The sequence below is a fragment of the Contarinia nasturtii genome, unplaced genomic scaffold (genome assembly GCF_009176525.2).
Source record: "Contarinia nasturtii isolate CC-2019 unplaced genomic scaffold, AAFC_CNas_1.1 Cnas_scaffold_129, whole genome shotgun sequence".
Lineage (NCBI taxonomy): Eukaryota > Metazoa > Arthropoda > Insecta > Diptera > Cecidomyiidae > Contarinia > Contarinia nasturtii.
Window position 1 is genome coordinate 11,286,459 of NW_022197486.1, and position 15,919 is coordinate 11,302,377.

The window sequence follows — 15,919 nt, forward strand, 5'->3', positions numbered from 1 at the left end:
AAATGGTGTGAGTCTCGCTCACGTGATTGGAAAAATAAGAAGAAGAAGAAGAATAGACTGATTACGAGTATGTGCTGAACGAAAAAGAATAATGATTCACTTATAGGAATGGGACTAGCGCAACATTGAACGTCAAACGAAAAGTAAATAGAGACCTACGTCCTACATACACAAAAATTATGTTGAAGCACACAAAAACAAAAAAACGGGTTTTCTTTCGTGAATTATAAATGATTTTCTATATTTCCTCATAACTCACACATGTCAGACACGAAGTTGTTGTACGCGTTTTTTTGCTCATGTTTCTCTGTCAGACTTTTTCCTAGGGACGACAAAATTTATCGATTTTTATTATGTATTGAGATTTATGAAATCACCTCCTCCAGAACGTAATTCACTATCATAAAATTGCACCGAAAAAGAAACAAAATAAATACGTGAAAACAAACGATAAATTATCATTACCTCAAATTTCAATACATTGCTCCAGCTGAACAATTCGAATGTGGAAAATAGTATCGATTCAACGCTAAGAAGATCATTGATTTTTCCATCGTCATATGACCCAAATAAATTGTTGTAAAGTAACTTTTTTGTTTGTTCTCATTGATTCAAATATCGTTCATTCCTTTTAACAATGGATTGAAAATCGCAGTGTTTTTTTTTTCACAGAATATTATGCATTTTCAAACTGAAATCTTATTGAATGACATTTCAACTTTACAAAACACATGCCATTTGTCACGAACATTTCTCTCTCAAGTACTTCAATAACTTTTCCTACTTGACTTGTTATTGATCTATTACAGTTAGTCAATTTTCATTCTCTCTTTTCCGTTTTTCCTCGATTTGTTTTTTTATTCCATTCGGTTTTATTTCACTAACTTTCGTTTCTCATGCATTTTAAATTTTCCGTGCGCTATTCAATCGAATTGAATAGTTTTGTTTGCATTTTCCGTCCATTTCGATTTGCATCGTCCGTTTTGTGAAATGATGTTTGCAAAAGTCCAATAAAAAATAATAATAATGTCTTCAGCAAACTTATGACAGAGAAGAAAAAAAACACACACACAGCAACAATACGGAACCAAACTTAGCAAAAAAAATCATGGACAATTTCTCAGACGATGCTTGATTTTTACTGAATCTGAATACATTGAGACTAGAAGAGAGAAATAAAAGAGAGACAAAAAAAGCATTTTGATCAAGAAATTAGAATCGAGACTCTTTGATCCGCACATTAAAAAAACGCAAATTAATTGCTATTTCAACAATTTCAAAAATCTAATCATAATGTTATGCTTTTACGACTTCAGACAGAAAAGGAATCCGAAAAAAACCGTGCGACGAAGATGAATTTCGAATCAAAGAATAACTTCAGCATCGTCTCTACAAAATATATGTATGATGTGTAGCGAAAATATAAAAAAAAACACACACACAACAAAACAACCATGTCCAAAGATGATAGAGATGAGTTTAATGAAATGTATCGTAAGAAATCTTCATCGTCAATTAAATTGAAAATGATTTGTGTGCAATTTGGATGGATTTTGATTTATGTCGTTGCTTAAAAGATCATTTTAATTATGATTTGACGCGTGTTTTTCAGAAGTTATTAACAAAATTAGCGAGAGACAAATATTTTACAACAACAACAACAAAATGTTGAACGTAACTTCATTTCGCCAAATTCTGTGTGTATTTTATGAAAAGATCGCATTTCTTTTTTTCCACGAACGCAATGTTTCGGCGAATAGTAAAAAACACTTTAGCATTTTTCATTGAAAATTAACTTTGATGAGAATACTGTTATAACAATCCATTAACAAATTATTTATTTCTCTTTTTTTTTTGGTATTGTCTCCATTAAAATGTTGTTCGGTAAACGCATATATTTTATACATGAAAAATGTTTTTGTTTGTCAATACAGAAACATAATCGGAATACCGACAATGTTAATGGATTAAAATGAACGTGGAAAAGTATTACGACGTAAATGTGTCCCAAGTGAATCGCGCCTGAAAGCTGATCGTATAATATTCATCAAATCGTCAAGTTTGTTATGTGATATGTGAGAGTTCATTCATCGTTGTGTTCAAATGAGAAGTGTGTGGATTTGGTGGAGTTAATTTTTCAGAGATTTAAAATCGGTTTCGATAAAAGCAAGAAGTTAATAAATACAAAATCGTTTAAAATTTGACACTCTCTCATCGTTCAACCGACAACCAACTGTTTATTGTTGTTTTCATATGAAGATAATTTTCCCCCGTTTTTCCTTCAACGGAATCGGTTTCAATGCGATGAGATTGAAAAAAAAACCGCCTTACGAAAGGGTTCTATTTTTAGGAAATGTGTGACAGATGAAAATGGATGAAGAAGCTCAGGAGAGGTAAAAGATAGTAAGAAAAAGAGAGAGCATGAGTTAAAAAAAGAGAACTAAATCGTTTAAGCACAACGAGATACACGATTATTTATCGTGTTTTTGTCTATGAAACTCGATATCATAAATTATGGCATAAAAAAACGGAGATTGTGTGCCACACCACGTGTCTCGCTCTCTCACATTCATGCGCTGTGCTTTATTTAGTTAAATCTTGAAGTTGTTTCTGAGCGTGTCATAAATATGAAACACATTACCTAACTAAAGACGTGCGATGTGCTTGATTTAATTTATTGTGATTGTTGTTTATTCGATCATCGAACCAAGTGTCGACGATGCGAAACCATTGTCGAATATTGTCGCAAGAGAGACGATGTCTATTTTATTCAATTTGGTTGGTCTATTTTATTTCTTTTCATCTAAAATATATCAACTTCAAATGTTCAGTTCTTTTTTGTGTTTTTTTCAAAATATAAAATCACTTTTCTTAAAATCACTGAAAAAAATATTGTAATTGCCTGTCGTTAAAGAGAAAGAGAGAAAGAAAGAGATAGAGAGAAAGGGCACGATCAACAAATTTGCTTATGAATGTTGCTTGTGTCAAAAATTTATTGTACACATTTCAGACTTTCATCACATTTTAATCAGTTCGGTATTTAGGATATTAATATGTGTGTGTTTTTTAGTTGTCGTCAGAATGTTTGGCTTTTTTTTTTAAATAGAATAATAGTTAATCCGATGCTTATAGGATTTAATTAAGGTATTTTGGTTGAAGATTTATTACGTATAACGACCGATGATATTCAGAGTCCTCCTTCGATCGGTGTATGACTGACGTAAATCCGAGCTGAAATGAAATCATATATCCAAGAAGTCATGCCGCTGAACATTTTATGGTAAACGCTCATGCATAAATCGGAAATTAGATCTTACAAACTCGAACAATGTTATAAGACGATTTCACTCCGATATTCAAACGGAACATATACGCATCTGTTGAAAATTGTTATGTGAAATCTGTTTTCGAGAATATTGCATCTGGCTTTTCTGTTTGATGTGTTCGGTTGTTTCCATTTGTAATTTACTCTGTCTATCTATTTCTCACTTTGTATCTATCTTTTGTGTTTCACTTTGAAAATTGTCTTTCACACGAAATCGAAATATTGTGCAGTTTTGTATTCAATTTAATTGCATATCAAAATGTACCAAAGAAATTTACATATTACAGACATTTTCTACTGTTGGAATGTTGTGCTGTGTGTGATGAGCAAATTTTTGTTACACAAATAGCTACAAAATAGAAGAAAATATATAGCAAAAAGTTTCGTCAAGTCCGAAAAAACGTCCGTTGTGTGTTTATATCTGTTTTTTCTTCTCTTTTTTCTTTCTGGCAAAAAATATAGAACAATGCATGTGCAATTGTGAAAGAAAAAGAGAGAAAGCATTGCAATTCGAATGAATTGCAAACACTTCAAAATTGTGAAGAAAAAACGACACGAAAAGGAGACAAACAAACATTGAAACTGCTAAATGCTTCTTCATTCGCATTAGATCACAAACGAAGAATTTTTTTTGAGGCTACAAATGATACACAGAGAGAGAGAGAGAGAGAGAGAGAGAGAGAGAGAGAATTGCCGAAGATAACGGGTCGTGAACGTGAGCTGGCACAACAGAAATGCGCATGTAATAAATGTTTATTTACAATTTAATTTAATTATAAGCGAATTGACGGCGAATAAATATAAAAAAATATACATACACAAAGCGAAACATTTTAACAACATTGAAGACAGAACGCATACGCGAAGTAGTTGTAACATATCTAAATGGAGAAGGAGAGTAAAAATATGTAGAACGAACACATAAACACAAGTGCACAGATATTTGGGCGACAGAAGGACAGGGATAGAAACAGCGAGAGTGAGTGAGAGAGAGAGAGATGAGATGAGAAGAAAAGAGGCGCTCGAAATAAAATTAAATTGAAAAGTATAAATTGTCGAAAACGCAAAAGGATATGTTCAAGGCATGGAGCCAAGGAAGACACGTACTTAAACGAACGAAAGGAAACAAAACTTTGGCGTTTCGTTCGTGTACCGTTTTTTTTCTTTCTCTTTCTCTCTCCTTCTCCTGTAGCCTATCTTTGCCATTCTTGGCCGGAACACACGATATGCAAAAGATATCGTGCGCATGAAATTTGGATGATGTGCAATAACAACACAAATATCTCAAGAATAAAAGGAAGGAAGAGAATTCGAATGCATCTTGAGAAAAAGAAAACATCTTTGCCGGAGTTGATGCTGCTGCTCGCAAGCAGAAAGAAAAAAATCGCACGCGAATGGAATGAATAACAAAATGCATTTATATCGCGTATTCCGAATATAAGCTGCAAACAATGTAAGGCACCAACTGAGATGCGCAAACAACGACGAGAGTTCGGATGGACTTCACAGTGTGGAAGAAAATGTGCCGATCGAATAAAAAAAAAACAAAATTCACAAGAAAAGAAGAGAAAATTTACAGAAAAGCAGCACAAAAATTGTTGCTGAAAATGCAAAAGGATGCAACAGAAACTTGCGCTTGGTCGCTTGACGAGAGTAAAAAGAAAATAAAGAAAGAAGGATGAATGAGCTTAAAGGAAAATCATGAATAAAAACTTTGAATAAATATGTAAAACACAGAACTTCACGAAACGAAGGAACCAACAAAGGCAATGAGAGAAATGCAGAGGAAAGGAGCGAAAGAGAGAGAGAGAGTTAAAAGAATTGTAAGAAATCCAAAGTGAAAAATGCACAAACTGTACAGACACACTCACACATCCCGATCAAGGAGGAGAGGAATTCCTATTTGAAATGTAGTGAGTCACATAAAGTCCAACATTGAAACATCCACGATGAGTCGACGATCCATTTGCTGCCATGCATCCACATTTTCTGTCTTACCCTCGCCTTTTGCGCTAAGAATTTTACCCGTCGCTGATAATTCTTTGTACATTGCACTTCATTTGGTTATGCCGCGAAGAAGAACCGCTAAATAAAATCCAGATAAAATTAATGATAGAAGAATTAAAAGCAAAAGGCTGCTGAATGCGAACACAAAACAAAACGGGGACGAACGAAAAAAAAACCCAACAACAACACACAGAGGAAAACTCCAGCTTTATTATGGCAGGTGAAAGATGTGCGACATAATTTGGAATATCGATACAACGCTTTTCCGTCATTCTATACTTAAACAGGTTTTTTGTCTGTTTTTTTTTTTTTTTTTTTTTTGGAGGGGAGTGAAGACGACAAAAAGAAACGAACACAAAAGCCTCTTTGCAAAATTATCACAAAGCGCATTTTTAATGATAGAAGCAAGTTCATATTTAATAGAGCGACCAGTGAATGGGCGAGATGCAAAGAGATCCTATTTTGTTTATATTTTCAGTTCGACCGTTTTTTTTCCTTTTTTGCTCTTCAAATGACATTTCGAGGAGACAACGGCAAAAACCTCTCGTTTTTATCACTGTCACGCCGGAAATAATTTTTGACTTGGTAGCGCGCTACACTTGCTTATTGAGACATTGCTCAAAGCAATCACAATTATGTTAAAGAGTAAAAAGAAGAGAGAGAGAGAGTTTATACTCATATTTTTCGTGACAGGCCGAAGTAATGTAGCCATTTAATTAATACAACACAATGAACAGCATAGCAGTAATGTTGGAATTCCAACAAAATGGAAGAATATTTGAAGAGATATGAAGCTGCTCTTTGAATGGAGACAACAATTGAGAAAACATTGCATATTGTTACTTATTATTTCGTTTCGTTTGCATTTAAATTATGGTCCATTTTTGGTTCAATTTTTAATGGTCAATTCTTCGATATCATCTCTTCTTTTCAATGCAATAAATTGACTCTTTTGCAAAAATCTATTCGGTGTATGCAAAAAATTACTATTATAGTTTGTAATTAAATTATTTAGTTTCCATTAACAACGTGTTTGGGAAAATTGTAATCGGCTATATGCTAAGTGATAAAGACAAATATTAATGTTACAAGTTGCTGGTATAATTAGATTTCAAATTGTTAATTTATAATCGGCATCTCGTGTGTAACACCAGTGAAATCAAAGCTGGCAAAGAAAAATGGAGTGATAGTGAGAGTTACTGAAGATTCCGATGGATCTACTCAAGGAAATGCGTACAATTGCAATGCCGAATAGAACAACAACATTACTTATACGTTTGAAAGTTTTTCGTTCTTGCTTTTAATTGCAGCATCTCGGCATCGACCGTTTTTCTTCTAAGATGCAAAAAGTGTACCAGTCACCAGCCAGTCAAATGTTCAACCGGCAAGCAAAGTAACACAAGAACTGTGCAACGAACACACAAAACTATTAGCACCAGAAAATTGTATATTGAAACTGATGCAATAGAAAAAGTTCACATCTTTGGGTTGGCCGCATGACATGTCGAGATGATAAAGGGAACTGAATTTCACTCTCTTGCAATAAATAACGAACAGTTGCTGAAACTGAGTATTTGTATAGCCAAGAATCCAATTTTGTTTGAAGAGAAACAAATTATACGAAAACTCATTTCAATAACTGCTTGCTCATTGGCAAACCAAAATGAAGAAGAAGAAGAAAAACGAAAGCGTAAAAGTAACAAAGATATTCAAGAGAGAGAGAGAGAGAGAGAGAGAGAGAGAGAGAGAGACGAATGGGTGTGAATAAAAACTCGACTTGTATTTTGAGTCTGTAGGAAATTCCATACGAAATGTGCTCAAATTTATTTGAAGTCGATTTTTTTATTCTAACCCATTCAAACAGCGACATCATATACTCAAGAAAATGAAACCGTCTGAAATGACAGCAGCTTTGAAATATAATTAATAGCAACTTTGTTATAACTCACGCATTGCCATTCATTTTAAATTTTAAAGTCATGAAAAGCGAAGATACTCAATACCGGGCTACTTTTATCCAACACTTCGAGAAGATCTTGTGTGTACGTTTGAACGAATTTACCGATTCATCTTCGGATTCATGAATAATTCATTGAATTTGAGTGCATATTAATTTATTAGAATCATACACACTGTGCAATCAGATGATTTCATATGACTTTTCATTTTCACAACAAATTTCAATTTATTAGTGGATCGAAATATCAAATAAGTCTTGCTATTGACAAATAAAGTACAAAAAATCGTCGAAAATTTGCTGTTTGTGTGGAAAATCGTGAGTGAACATTTTCAATAAACGTTCAACAAAGACATCGTCCTTTTTCATCGAATTTGTTTGTTTCAAAATCACAATTATAAAATTGAAATTATACATGAAATGTGGAACGAAATCGATTTATGATTGTGCCTAATTTTCTGAAAGATTTGTTGCCATCAAATAGCATTCATGTCTGATCTTTGCGCGGTTGCCATCCCATTCAATTTCCCTCTTTCTCTCTCTCTCTCTCTCTCTCTCTCTCTCTCACTCTCTACCTATCTACATATCTCCCTTTTCTTTGTGTTCCCATCTTTATATAAATACTATCGCATTAAATGATGTTTACGAATTGCCAAATGGCACCGCAATATTAAAAATACGTTTAAGAGATGTCGTATACACGCACCACGACACGATGTTTCGTAGTTATGTGACAAATCCGTGTGTCTATTCACCTCTCTCACTCCCGCTCATTCTGTTTACGCTTGATTTTATTTCGATTGTTCACATTCTGTTGTTCGTTTTTCAAGTGAGTTCAGTTCTTTTTGTTTTCGTTTACAACTCGAATAAACAGTGTGACACTTGTGTTTTGAGGTGGATTGAGAATGAAAAAGCGACCGAAAGAGTTATTATTTTAAATATGTTTTTTCTGCTTGTTGTCGATGTTTTATTCGATTTGTTCCTATTTTTGCTCCATTTGACAGTCGTATAGTTTGATAGTCTAGACGCGAGACAAGTTCTTTTTTGTTATTCAGTTTCGGAAAATATATAACTGTTGCGCACGAAAACGCGTTGTAAATACAAACATTCAAGTACACAAAAACACTTAAAACAGCAATTGGCATTTGGATAGTTCAAACTGGTTGAAAATTGGTATGGTGTTTGCTTGTATTGCAGTAGTTAAGTGTGCAATTTGTTCAGTTGAATGGCATTCGTAAATACAAAAATGCACGCATCATAGAATTCTATAAATAGTTTGATGTGTTCGCTTTCTCAGTGTATGCGTGAAACGTATTAAGGCATTAATTATCATCATCTGGTTGTTCAGAAATATATTTTGTTATATTCCACTATTATCTTTAGAATAGAATTGGTTTTTATACTGAGGCGATCGCAAAAAATCGACAACGTATTTTTTTTTTTTTTTTTTTTTTTTTTTGAAAAAAGAATGGAAGGAACCTATTAACATTTGTTTCCAATTTACGGAAAAGTTTAGGTGTAATTTTTTTATTTATTTTTTAAGTCTAACCTAATCGACAAATTTCAATTGAACTGAATCCATAACATTGAAAATTATAACGGGGCATCGGTTGACGTCAATAATGTTAGAATTTAAAATATATTTCGACAAAGTTTCACTTTACGCCGAGTTTGGCCGGTATACCGCCTTTAAAGTCATTAATTTTAATTATCATTTCGATCAAATTAAATCTAGCTCAAAAGCAACTGGTAGACTGACTTTGTGTCATGGATCACAGAAAAAGGTCACTTTACCGCATTGACAAAATAATCATAATGAATCCATGCAAAATGAGTTTAATTTCAAACTGACATGTTAATGAAAATTTATGATTAAATATGATTTTGCGACAATAATTTATTATTCTAAAAGATGGAGTTTTGGATGAATTAAACATTAACAAAAGAAGCCGTTTCATAGTTAATATGTTTTCACTGTAAAATGCCTATTTAATAATTCATTTATCCTTTTTTTTTATTCCAGATTGTGATCGTCCTTGAATAGGCAAAACGAGAAAATGCACTTTGTGTGATAAAAAAGGCCAGACGAATATTTAAATAAAAATAGGTAAGTAAAATTGGATGTATATGGATGGAGATGGAAACTAAGAATATTTGATTTTTTTGAATCTGTGAAGACATCGAATGTGATAACATAACCATAGATATATAGGTCTTCATTCTATTGAATTTAACCAAGCATAGTGGTCACATGAATATTTCATTTGATTGGATTTTTCTTTTTGTTATTGCTATGTATCGATTTATTTAGTTGTCGCTTTTATCACATTCACAATAAGGCGAATCCACAAGATACATTTTTATGGAGGCAAAAAAGATAAAGAGCACAGAGAAGTGAAATGAATTATTTTATCTCTTGATAAACACATTTTATAGCGGAAAAATATCGAACACATACATATTTAAATAAATGTTTGGAAAGCAACAGCTTGACAACACGCACACACACATGCCACGCCGAATGCGAATAAATAAATAAATAAGCCAAGACATGAATGGCATATCTTGAGATATGCATGTAAAAATATGTGTGTTAAATATTCAGACTATGTCTGGCCTCTTTCAAATGTATTCATCAAAAAATTGCTTCGATTATGCTGTAACGTTGGTGACGAGCCCACATCCAAATCATTCAGTTTGTAGTTGAAATGAATTTGCGTGACAGAGATAATTTTATGAAAATACAAGTGTGAGAGTATGAGATGAAGAGAAAGTGCGATAAATGGAAAATTGTTGCTGTCAAGTGGCGAAATAAAGGGTAATATAGTAGATACATTTTGATAATTGTGTAAGTGAGTTGGTAATTTGATGTCTTTTCTTGTGCACTGACATGATTCAAGAGGTGGAAAATTTGCAATGAATTGTGACATTCTTGTGCAATGAGTACTTTTTTCGACGGAACAACTTTTTTTTAAAATGTAATTTGAAAATGGGCTTTCAACCATGAATCCTCTTAAAAACATTGTACGTCGGTCGTTGTTGTTTTTTTTTTATTAAAAACAAACGAATTATTTCAATCGGGATTTTTCCGTACAATTTTTACGAGTTTTTCTTTGCGATGATAGAAAAAAACCAGGAGGCAAAATGAAACCCACTGACCAAACAACTGAAATAAAAGTCATTGTGTTTAAAAGCACAATGAAAATGGGTTGTGAAAACATTGAGCGAACGGATGTCGTTAGTAAAACTACTCTGTGTTAATGTGTTGCATTTGACGCAAAAGTTCGTTGTTTGGTTTGTTACCTGCTTCTGGAAATGAGCCAATTTCGAAGCGTTTTATTGGATTTTTCCGTGTGTTACCTCAATTTTTATTTTATTATTGTTATTACTTCGTTTGGATGGTGCTGTCGAGCTGCTGCTCCTTGCACATCATCGCGTCTGTTGCTATTGCTGCCACCAGTAAATGTAAATGTGCATGGTATTTAAAATTACAGTGACATAATTTCGCTAAATATTTCCTCATCAAGTTTTACTGGATGAGCTACATTCACAAACAATGAATATGTGCTTTGACGGAAATGATTTTCATCACATCATTGGCTTTTAATCATCAATTTGAGAAAATAGAACAATATTAAAATCGCGCATATAATGTCAATTTCTTCTCTCCCTGTATCTCGTTCTGCCAGTGTGCCGAAATGACATCGAGCGATTCATTTTCATATTTGCTAAGTGGCGGAATCTTCACTTCAAATAATTGCCGTTATGTGGTAATTCTCGGCAACTAACATATAATTTGACCAATCAAAACATATATATTTCAAATATGTGGACCGTATGCTTCTGTGGTGGCATCTGTGGTAGTTTGAAGATGTTTTTACATTCGTTTTTCATCGTATAGTTGTTTTTTTTGTTCACATCCGAAATGCTTTTTATATTGGAACATTTACTTTTGGATCGGCATGTTTACGTATCGTTATTTTCACCCGGTTCAATGCAATGACACTATCGGATATAAAAACCCCACTTAAATCCATCCCCAAAAACAAGTCGAAAAAACGACCATTGAATGAATCATTGAGGCGAAAAACTAGTTCCAAATTGGCATATACAAATGACCTCAAAAAAAGTATCAGAACAAGAAAAACTTGCAACGGTTATGTTACTTGGATTATTTAGATATTTTTTGAAGCCATTTTTATGTTCAAGTATTATTTGGAGAAAAAATAGGGGCTATTTTTTACCGCAACGATTCAAAGATGGATTCAGCCGTTGGCTTTCATGTTTTTTTTTTCTTCTTCTGTTCTCTCGCTCTATGTTTGCTATTCCTTGGTAAATATGACTTTGCTTGTAAGCATTGAATCAATCATACGCATGCAAAAATATGCTTGACAAAATCTGTCGCTGTCGACACACATATTTGAAAAATCAACAAACTAACGAAAGCAAGAGAAAGATTTAATTTACACGGTTTTCCATCTCCATTTTTTACCAATTTCACTTTAACTTTGGATTTAATTTTATAACGGTGAATAAGAGATGACATACATTTTTCGTACATTTATTTTTATCCCATGAATGTTGTTGACATTATGACTTTTCCATACACCGTTCTCAGTCTCTTGTTCAAGTTTTCGATGCGATACAGAGCTAAATGGGTATCATTAGTAAAATATGGCATATGTTGACCACAAAAACGAAATACAACGAAACATGTCGAAACAAAAGGATGGAAAACCAGATTTCCCATTTCAGTTTTTACTATGTATTTGCAATATTCATATATCTCTTTCACACACTGACCACAATCATATCCAATATCAAATATTTGCTAATCATTTCCACAGACACGCATACACATTCCCAATATTTAGCCCCCGCTTTTTGTTTGTTTTGGATTAAAAAAATGTATTTTATTTGTGACAGAAATGTTCTACCATACAATGATAAAAAATTGTTTACTATCTCAAAATGAGCAGATTTTTTTTTTTAATATTTTAAACATTTTTATGTGACAGAAGTAAAGTCGAATCGAATCGAATGAAAAGGAAATTTGATTAAGGAAAAAAAAACATGAAAATTGGATCTTACTTCCATCATCCTTCTGTTCGGTTTCCTTGAAATATTTTGTTGCATCTTTTAGTATAATATTGAAAAACTAGCCTGAAATGATTCCATTTTGCTCAGTACCGTTTTGCTCAGTAGTGTATTCTAATAACAGAAAGCTTTTGATGATATACAATCTTTGATGCGACTGTAACGCCATGTACTGTCGTATTGTTTTGCATTAATTTGCGATCGTTCCGAGTATCACTTACAGTCGGCTTTCAACGCGACTCGATTTAAGAAGCGCCATCTCTTTCACGCCAGGTTCTCATATATCTTTTTCTTGCAAAATTGTATAAATTGAATAAGTTTTGCAATAATAATAACGAAAATAATTAATAGAATTTATAATAAATAAAAAAATTGAAAAAACACACAAATATTTTATATTATATGATTCACCAGAATAGCTTCACTTCGTGTTGTTTACGTTGTTTCTTTTGACAGATATCAATGTTTGACAATTACATATTTTCTCCACGTAACCATCTCTACATGGTCTACAAGGCAAAGTCTACAAGGCAAAGCTACATATCATATAATATAAAATATTTGTGTGTTTTTTTCAATTTTTTTTATTTATTATAAATTCTATTAATTATTTTCGTTATTATTATTGCAAAACTTATTCAATTTATACAATTTTGCAATTTTATTTGCAAGAAAAAAATATATTAGAACCTGGCGTGAAAGAGATGGCGCTTCTTAAATCGAGTCGCGTTCAAATACATTGTCAATATACAACGCAAGTGATACTCGGATCGTTCACGAGTACACCGTATTCTTATTTCATGAATTTGCATAAAAGCATATTATATTTATAGCGCTCATGAGGAGCGAAATCAATTTTGAAAAAATCTATCGATTTCGTATCTATTAGTTAAATAATCCTTAAATGCATCACTGGCATCATCGCTTTTTTGTGAATCATCCATTTTCCGCACCAAATCGTTTTATAACAACACTTTTCGTATATATTTACAAAACTATAAGCTCACTGATGGGCCTTTGTTATTCGTTGACATGTTTTGAATTTCATTTGAGCAAATTGTAAAAGCGTCGTGTGATATTGCTTTAAAAAAAACTGTAAACTGTCCTTATTCAGAGGAAAAAAAATGCTTTTATGAAAATGCTTAGTAATCGCTTCATATATTCTGTCGTTCGGTGTACAATTGGTTTATTTGTGTGTGTTAACTTTTTCTCTGTGTCTATGTATATGCCACGATTGATAAAATATTCATGATTGTGATTGATACAACACACCGCATCTCACGCACATGAAACATTTGTGGCAATCAATTTTGCTTCGTTAAAAAAATAAATACCCATTTATTTTCGTTGCATTAATAATATTCATTTGGTAGACGTTGTGTGTACGAAAAACAACACCGAAAAATAGCTGCAAAATGGCTATGTTTCCAACCGTATTCATGGTTGAACAAGCTTCTGTTGATTTGCCAAAAGTCCATACCAAACACACCACTGGTTGAATCTCTGTTGACGCACACACAAACACTTTTCAATCATTCATTTTACGGAAGAATCCAATGCCACGTATCTTTTGATGGACAGTATTTTTTTGTACACAAAACGATAATCATGAAACATAAATTGTTTTCAGTTCGAAGATTGTCACATGAATTTTGAATTTAATGTGAGTGTTTCTTTGTGATGCCAATGTGAAACGCTGAAATTGAAAAAAATAACCGGAAAAGTATTTGAAATTCTCGGTATTTAATCGAAATGACACAGAGAGAAACCAATAAGCCAAAAGACGGTATTTTTTTTCTATAGAGAAAGGCACAAGAGGAGAAAATAAGAAAAACAGACAGTTTGATTTAATAAAAGTGTAGCAAAGAGTATGGCGATTTTCACAAAATGGCCAAATAATGATAGAAAACCGAGATCGCCGTTAAAAAGAAGTAATCAAGCAAATACCAATGTTGACATGATTTGTTTTGATGCCCTGATACATTGTGTACGTATCCAAGCACGCTTGTATCGGTCTGGTCGACCGCTCGTCTATTGCTTGAAATATAGTGATTTGATTTATGGTTGAACGTTACCTGTGACCATTTGGTCAAGTGCCCTTTGAAATGGCACATCAAACAAAAAAAAATTCAACCAAAAACAGTGACAAAAAAAGGTAGAGTGAAGAGGCAGATGGATTCGGCAAACGTGACCTTTTCACCCGATATTTGACCCATTCAACTATTTCGTTTCATTATTATTATTATTATTTGTGAATTTTCTTTGTTCAAAATGTGGCCTTTAGAGTCAGTCTCTCTATCGAAGTCTCGGTGTGTGTCAAGTACGTTATCCCCAACCAGATACACACATGCACTGCATGTTTTTTTTAGATATCTGTGCACAAAGTGATTGCCCTATTATGATCATAAGTGGATACATACACAAAAGTAGACTTTTTTCCATGTGTGTTTCGAAGGCGGGGGAGGTGTTTTTGCCTTTGTGCACCACTTTCATTCAAAGTGTGCATCAAACACTTCACATCCTTGTCAAAGCTTACAGTTTTCAAGCAACGCATTCAACGGTTGACTATTGACCCTTTTCACATTTTCTTTCCACAATATAACAAGTATATGTGTGTTTGTCGACAAACAAAATCGTTATAGTTTTTAAGTGTTCTTCACTAAATTGGCAAGAGAGAATGAAAGAAAACATATATTTCGGTTGAACACAAACACATTCGACGGAATGCATGTGGTAATTCAAACTGAGATTGATGAAACAATGAATAACTTTTCGTATACAGCACACCGTGGATTACATATATTTTTTTGAGAACATTTTTGAAATTCATATTTATTTCGAAATAAATTACGATCACATGCGTTTGCGATACTTGTGAGCACCTTTTTTTGAGCATGACTCAGTTAACAAAAAAAAAATATATTGGGATTTCAACGATTTATTGAATGTCAAGGACATTCATTTTTATTTAGAGAGAGTATAATTTCCCGTGAACAATTCAAATGTTTAAATTAATTTGTTTTTCGTTCAATGGAGAAGAGTTTACAAAAAAATGTATTCAAAGGTCAATATAATTTTAAAAATGTGACGACGAACCTAATTAAAAAAGTTTACCCGTAAATATATGTGGAAAAGTTCAGTTCATGAAAAGCTAAAAACATTTTTTTAAAAATGTGGAACACAAAAGTAGTTACGATGAAGCCGTTCATTCCCAATGAGAAAGTCGATTAATTCAAAATTATTTTCATTGGCCATAGGTGAATTAAATGAAAATTATCTGTGCCGATTTGATGAACCTAACACAACAAAAAATAAATGAATGTCAGTCACCAGTAATTATGATCAATAAGTTATAAATGTAATTTGCTCAGGTAACTATACCCCATAAATCTGATGAATCAATTATTAATTATTGGTAATGTTAGTGTTCGATGTGTTATAGAACTCTTTGACTAATAATAGTTTCGGTTTATAATTATCGATTTCTTTCGAACGCGGTAAACATTCAAAAAAATTTCACCAAACTTCGATTA

The 15,919-nt window shown here is 32.8% G+C and overlaps 1 protein-coding gene across 3 annotated transcripts in view; it reads left to right on the top strand.

Annotated features, from left to right (window-relative positions):
- LOC116345424 (protein slit) overlaps positions 1-15,919 on the top strand; it is a 312,643-nt gene that overhangs the window by 248,756 nt on the left and 47,968 nt on the right. For all 3 annotated transcript variants that reach the window (XM_031774763.1, XM_031774784.1, XM_031774773.1), the window contains one exon: positions 9,313-9,396. The gene's annotated coding sequence lies outside the window, so the exon portion shown is untranslated. The remainder of the gene's footprint in view (positions 1-9,312; positions 9,397-15,919) is intronic.